This window comes from Lolium perenne, chromosome 5 (genome assembly GCF_019359855.2).
Source record: "Lolium perenne isolate Kyuss_39 chromosome 5, Kyuss_2.0, whole genome shotgun sequence".
Taxonomy (NCBI): Eukaryota; Viridiplantae; Streptophyta; class Magnoliopsida; order Poales; family Poaceae; genus Lolium; species Lolium perenne.
In genome coordinates, this window is record NC_067248.2 from 85,748,849 (window position 1) to 85,756,634 (window position 7,786).

Below are 7,786 nucleotides of genomic sequence, written 5' to 3' on the forward strand. Positions count from 1 at the left end.
TGGCGGATTCGAATCCACCTTATCTATCTAGAAATACAACCTTTGCGAGAAAGAGGATTTGCGGTATGGGGAGGCTGACATTGGGGACCCATGAGCCGACGAGCGTCGTCAACGTTTTAAATGTGGCATGTGATCGTAAGAAAAAATAAGCCAAAAATCAGTTGGTAAAAAAATACAAGAAAAGAAACATTTACCTTTCGAGAGGATGACATGCGGGACCCATGAGGCGGCGGCATCCTCAACTATTTCAAGGCGGCGGGGATCAAAATAAAAAGGAAATAGCCGAGAAATTAATTAGGGTCAAAAATAAATCCATCAAAGGAAACTTTTATTGTTCATAGAGGATGACATGTGGGACCGACTTGCCGGCTGCGTCGTCATCGTTTCAAAGGGGCGAGGGATCAAAAGAAAAAGACAAATAGCCAGAAATTAGGGAAAAAAATAAATCCAACAAAGAAAACTTTTATTGTTCATAGAGGATGACATGCGGGACCCATGAGCCAGCAGCCTTCCTCAACGTTTCAAAGTCGGCATGAGATTGAAAGAAAAAGTCAAGTGACATAATATCGGAGCCAAAAATAATCCAAGAAAAGAAACTTTATTGTACATAGAGGATGACATGCGGGTCCCATTTTGTAGCAGCGGTCTCAACGCTTCCAAGGCGGCACAGGACCGAAAGAAAAATGAAGTAGCCAGAAATCTGGGTGTGAAAAAAATCCAAGAAAAGAAAGATTTCAATTGGGCTGTATCTGGACATCTGGGCCTTCGAACTATACTGCTGGGCCTTTTGACTCGTACAATTTCAGCCCACTCCAAAACAGGAAAGGTCGGATTTTTCTCAAAAAAAAAACAGGAAAGTCCTATGCTTCGCAAAAACAAAAAACAAGGAGATTCAACATATAAGTTTGTTTATGTAGATATAAAGATTTAATTTATCCGTTTGCAATAGCTCAGAGCGAAATACAACGTTTATTGTCTGCAAAATAAAATATCACATGTTTCTTGTACGAGGAGGCTGACATCGGGGACCCATGAGCCAGCAGCGGAGTCAACGTTTCAAAGGCGGCAGGGGATCGAAAATAAAAAAAGCCAAAAATCAGTTGGTAAAAAAATACAAGAAAAGAAAACATTTATCGTTCTGAGAGGATGACATGCGGGACCCATGAGGCAGCAGCATCCTCAACGTTTCAAAGTCGGCATGAGATCGAAAGAAAAAGGCAAGTGACATAATATCAGGAGCCAAAAATAATCCAAGAAAAGAAACTTTATTGTACATAGAGGATGACATGCGGGTCCCATTTTGTAGCAGCGGTCTCAACGTTTCCAAGGCGGCACAGGACCAAAAGAAAAATGAGGCAGCAGCATTCTCAACAATTCCAAGGCGGCAGGGGATCAAAAGAAAAATAAAGGAAATAGCCAGAAATTAATTAGGGGTCAAAAATAAATCCACCAAAGGAAACTTTTATTGTTCATAGAGGATGACATGTGGGACCGACCTGCCAACATCGTCCTCATCGTTTCAACGGGGGCAGGGGATCAAAAGAAAAAGGCAAATAGCCAGAAATTAGGGGTAAAAAATAACTCCAAGAAAGGAAACTTTTATTGTTCGTAGAGGATGACATGCGGGACCCATGAGCCAGCAGCTTACTCAACGTTTCAAAGGCGGCATGAGATCGAAAGAAAAAGTCAAGTGACCAAATATCAGGAGCCAAAAATAATCCAAGATTTATTGTACATAGAGGATGACATGTGGGTCCCATTTTGCAGCAGCGGTCTCAATGTTTGTAATGCGGCTTGAGATCAAAAGAAAAAGAAAGTAGCTAGTAATTAGGGGGTGAAAAAAAATCCAAGAAAAGAAAGTTGATGGACATAGAGGATGACATGCGGCTCCCTTGAACCAACAGCTTACTCAACGTTTCAAAGGGGGGAGGGGATCAAAAGAAAAAGGCAAGGCAAAAATCAGAGGGTGAAAAAAAATCCAACAAAGGAAACTTTTATAGCACACAGAGGATGACATGCGGGTCCATGAGCCAGCAGGTACCTCAACGTTTCAAACGTGGCATGAGATCGAAAGAAAAAGTCAAGTTACCAAATATGAGGTGCCAAAAAAAACTCCAAGAAAAGAAAGTTGATTGCTCATAGAGGATGACATGCGGGTCCCATTTAGCTGCAGCGGTCTCACCGTTTGAGAGGCGGCAGGGGATCGAAAGAAAAAGTCAAGTGACCAAATATGAGGTGCCAAAAATAATCCAAAAAATGAAAGTTTTATAGTACATAGAGGATGACATGCGGGTCCCATTTAGCAGCAGCGGTATCACTGTTTGAGAGGCAGCAGGGGATCGAAAGAAAAAGTCAAGTTACCAAATATGAGGTGCCAAAAAAATCCAAGAAAAGAAAGTTTTAAGTACATAGTGGATGACATGCGGGTCCCATTTAGCAGCAGCGGTATCACTGTTTGAGAGGCAGCAGGGGATCGAAAGAAAAAGTCAAGTGACCAAATATGAGGTGCCAAAAAAAATCCAAGAAAAGAAAGTTTTATAGTACATAGAGGATGACATGCGGGTCCCATTTAGCAGCAGCGGTATCACTGTTTGAGAGGCAGCAGGTGATCGAAAGAAAAAGTCAAGTGACCAAATATGAGGTGCCAAAAAAAATCCAAGAAAAGAAAGTTTTATAGTACATAGAGGATGACATGCGGGTCCCATTTAGCAGCAGCGGTATCACCGTTTGAGAGGCGGCAGGTGATCGAAAGAAAAAGTCAAGTGACCAAATATGAGGTGCCAAAAAAATCAAATAAAAGAAAGTTTTATAGTACATAGAGGATGACATGCGGGTCCCATTTAGCAGCAGCGGTATCACCGTTTGAGAGGCGGCAGGGGATCGAAAGAAAAAGGTAAGTGACCAAATATGAGGTGCCAAAAATAATTCAAGAAAAGAAAGTTTTATAGTACATAGAGGATGACATGCGGGTCCCAGTTAGCAGCAGCGGTATCACCGTTTGAGAGGCGGCAGGGGATCGAAAGAAAAAGGCAAGTGACCACATTTGAGGTGCCAAAAAAAACTCCAAGAAAAGAAAGTTGATTGCACATAGAGGATGACATGCGGGTCCCATTTAGCAGCAGCGGTCTCAACGTTTCCAAGGCGGCAAGGGATCAAAAGAAAAAGGAAGTAGCCAGAAATCAGGGGGTCAAAAAAAATCCAAGAATAGAAAGAATTTTGGTTCATAGAGGATGACATGCGGGACCCATGATCCTGCATCGTAAACGGCTCGATCGGAGAACGTTGAACGAGATGGCGCGATCTAGAAAAAACAATGCCGAGAGGCTGCCATCTCGGGCCCTACATCCCTCGGCGGTGCGGATTTGCGTTGACTCGGCCGGCGAACCCGAGATTTCGAGATGCACCACGTCCCGGGCCACCATACGCCACGTTTTGGCCGCTTTCGTCGGGCTAGGTGGCCTCAAAAACGAGAAAAAAAAAGTTTTGACATGCACCACGGAGGGACCAAAATCGTCGGCCATGGTACACCAGCAACCACGGCGCGACTTCAACTTCGTCGGCCATGGCAACTTTTCTTGTAGTGTATTAAGAGCAAACTGGTGAATGCCTGGTGTCACATTTTCAGGATGGACAATAATACCCCCCACGTCACAAAGAAAACGCAACTAACAAAACAACCCATCCACGCCATTAGGCCTAGCTGTTCAAAATTTCAAATGGCACAACAAACCAGCTCTACGGTTCTCAACTTCACGCACCAGTATTACATAATTTTCTCAACAAACTGGCCCTACTCTCAACTTGACGCACCACTCCTACACATTCTCAACAACATTTCAAAAAACGTCCGGATCCTATTGTTTCTCAACAACTAAGAGGCATTTCTCAACAACATTTCAAAAAAGCATCCCGCTAACTAACAGCAAACATGCGTTCCGGATGTTTCACAACAACATTTAAAAAAACAACCCGCTGACTAGGCGTAGCAAAGACCCTGACATAACATTGACCAAAGTCTGATGCCGGTCATCGTGTTCATCGCCTTATCCAAAGATGCTGCCGTCCACCGTCTTCACCAGGAGAACACTCACAACCATAGTATTCATCGAGTAAGGGGACCTTGGCCGCCACTGCCTCGCATCAGGAGCCGTCGCTATAACCCTGACCAAAGTCGCTGCTGGCCACCGTCTTCGTCACTCACGGCCATCATCTTCATCAAAGCAAGGAGAACTTCCTCGCATCGGTTCCGTCTTATACAGTTAGGTTCCTCGTCATCTCCACGATTTTAATCCATTTTCACAATTTTAATCCATCCGCAATCACTGGAACAATTTTAATCCATCCGCAATCACAATATAAAGCACTCCTTGGTTGGTGATGTACACTGCAACATTGAACTCCTCAGCATAGAGTCAGTTTTTTGTTGTAGTTCCAGAGCACATACAGTTTCATGAGTTGCTTGATCTTTTGACGTAGTTACGTAGTTACAATAGAGTACCTGACGCTCTGCAAGTTCACCCCTACCACTGGAATCAACACGGAATAGCGCAATCACAGAATCCACATTTCTATTATTTCAAGGTAAAACAAAAACACATAAGCACAGTTCAGATCTATCAACTTATAAAATTTGCAGCAAGGTCATGCCTACCAGAAGCCTGGCAGCAAGGCCCAGGAGCAAGTTGTACTGGTGCTCATAGGTGTATGATTGCTCATGATCAAACAAATATGTTGATATAATCATTGGCATACATTGTCAAGAACAGCAATAATACATATCTAATTGGTAGAATATTTTTCTAATTCAGTAAGTGTTCCAAACGCAGAATTAAAAGCTGACAGTAAGTGTTGATTCCACTATGTCTTTCCTAAAGAAATGGCTTGATGTAATATCTCTATAGTTATAGGACATCCAATGGCCTTAAACTACAATTTGAGAATGTGAGATCCTGATAAGTCCAATGGCCTTAAACTACAATTTTTCTTTTCTTCTTTGCAGGTCATAAAATGTCACACTTTCCAAATCAACTAATTGATAAAGGAAAAAATGGTATGTATATCAGTGCACCTTGTTAAATGGTTTTGAACATTGTCAATGATAAGCTGGTGTGCCCATGTCGACAGTGGTTGCTGAGAATGGCTCTTCAAACCGATCACAAGCCATTGGTTTGTCACGCCCACAAACGGGATTTTTCATACGTGAACCACTGGCAGATCAGACAGTTCTGTCATCGGACGATGATGATCAGACACCATTGGCGTGGAAATTTCCAACTCAAAGTAACCTCACAATAAGAGGAACTCCATTGGTTGGGGAAAGCTCAAACGGTATGTCCTTTGACTTAGCTTATTTCACTGCATAAATTTCAGGATGCATTATCATCGTTAACAGTATGCATCAAATGCAGACATACGAGCTCAAATGAGACTGTCCATTGCAACTCAAAGTACACTCACAATAGGAGGCACTCCATCGCCTGGGGGTAGCTCAAACGGTATGACATGAAACCAATTGAATATGTGTATTATTTAAATATAGCTGTGTGTATTTATAATACTGAAAAGCTCAAACTGTATGTCATCATTGCAGACAGACAACCTCAAAGTCAACAAACATCACGTGAACGTCAAAGAGCTCGTCGACAACGATTAACTCTTGAGGAGAGGCAAGAGACTAATGCAAATAGACGCGCAAACAGGACAGTGGCAACAACTGCTGAGCGGGAACAAGAGAACGCACGTCGAAAAGATAGTAGGCGCAATCTAACAAGTGAGTAGCGACAAACCATCAATACAAACAAAAGAGCACGTAGGCAGGGAATGTCTCAAGATAGGAGGGAGGTAGTGCGGGTTCGACGCAAAGCAAACACCGAGGCTAGGAGGAACACGCCATGTGCTCAATCCATCGCAATGCCACGCCCAGATGCAGCTGTCAACCTGGAAGACACGAAACGCTCCTCACCTATCACAGCTGATTCTACTCCTGCCTCCCCTTCAACGAGCACACCGGCGTATACCCTCGGGACTGATGGTAATATACACCCATATTTACTCACGCAAATAATATGTGATGGTTAACACCTCAAAAATGTTACAGGCGACATTGATGCATTCCTTAGCGGTATCATTGACGACAATGCCATCCCTGATGAACCTAGCGACGAGGAGTACTGCATGTTTGCCGGTGAAGGTACGTCTTCCAGCTGTTTTAGGCGACATTGTTGCCTTCCTTCGCGGTATCATTGACAAGTCTGTGACACGCTATGCTTGTAGGTTCTGACGATGATGGCGTGGAAATCGATGATCCGTCAGACGAATCTGGCGTGGGCTCAGTCGATCCTTTTGACTTTGTGTACCCAAACCTACCAGACAGCACACACATGTTGGAGAAAGTACCGGATTGCATAAACTGCAAGGCCAAGAGGTTTGAGCATGAGCCCCCTGGTTTCTGCTGTCGAAATGGCCAGATCAGACTGGCTGAATAACGTCCTATCCCGGAGCTCATGAGGTTATGGTCCAGCACGGATGCGGACTCTCGACATTTTCGACAGAGTATCCGATTCTTCAACGGCCACTTCGCCTTCACAACGCTTGGCGTCACCCTCGACAACAGCTGCACGAATATGAGCTCCGGGGTTTACACATTCCGGGCGAACGGCTCTTTGTACCGTAACGTGCATTCTTTCGGGCCCGGCTCTCGTCCTGAACATCTGCAGTTGTACTTCTACGACGACGATCCCAGCTTGACCCATCGCAAGGAAGCTACCAAGCAACTGGACCAGGAGGTTGTCCGGAAGTTCACGAACATCAAGGAGATGTAGCCAAAGAAAATATCCAGCTTCCTATTTGCACCTTGTCCACCAAACCACATGAGTTTGTTGACGAGATATGCAAATACATCATGTCCATTGACGATGCAACATGTTTGAAGTAAGCCTCATAAGATATTGATCAAGCGTCGGTACATATTATTATCATATCATTATTCTTATCAATTATTTTGCAGAAAAGAATGGGTGCGAAGCTCCACACCTTATCCACTAGGATTAACTCTAAAGCAAATTCAGAACATACTCAGGATGGACCAGCCAATGGACAAGGATTGTTTCAACATGGCTGTGCGCATAGTGGCATGTGATGAGATACAATTTTTGATAGAGCCTCCCGTGCACAACATGGACTTAAGATTTTGTGTAAGTTATTATAATCGCATATTTATTGTCACGGCTATGGTTCTAAACCTTTTTTCATTTCAGTCAGCGATACTCCATGGTAGAAAACATCCACTTTGGCATGTTAAGCCAGATATTAAGGAGTTGGCAACATTTTTTCATTGCTGGCCTGTGATAGACCATAATATATCATCATGCAACATGGTAAGTTAGTCTCTTTTCCATTATTAACATGATTTATGTGTTTTAATGCTCACCACTTGCAGATTCTTTTGCCACACGCATTTCTTGGCCACTTCATCTTGTTCACCATTGACAAACATGAGTGTCGTGTATGTATTTTAGACCCATGTTCTGAAACTCTATCAGAAGAGAGGTACCAACTAAAATTACAAAGGTGTTCATTCTATCTAAATGATGCTCTTGAGATAGCGCAACCTGGCTGGAATTCCGATATTTATTTCTGGCCACGTAAATATCCTCACAATATCCCAATACCAACAAGCCCCGACAGGTGATTTTTCTTAGTTGTCTTTACAAGCAGCTTATTTTATCGTCATTCTAATGACCAAGATAATGATATGTTCCATTTATTTGCAGAAAATTGTCTGGAT

The 7,786-nt window shown here is 43.2% G+C and overlaps 1 pseudogene; it reads left to right on the forward strand.

Annotated features, from left to right (window-relative positions):
• The first annotated feature begins 5,193 nt into the window (after positions 1-5,193).
• LOC139831539 (uncharacterized) lies at positions 5,194-6,779 on the forward strand (annotated as a pseudogene).
• Positions 6,780-7,786: the final 1,007 nt, after the last annotated feature.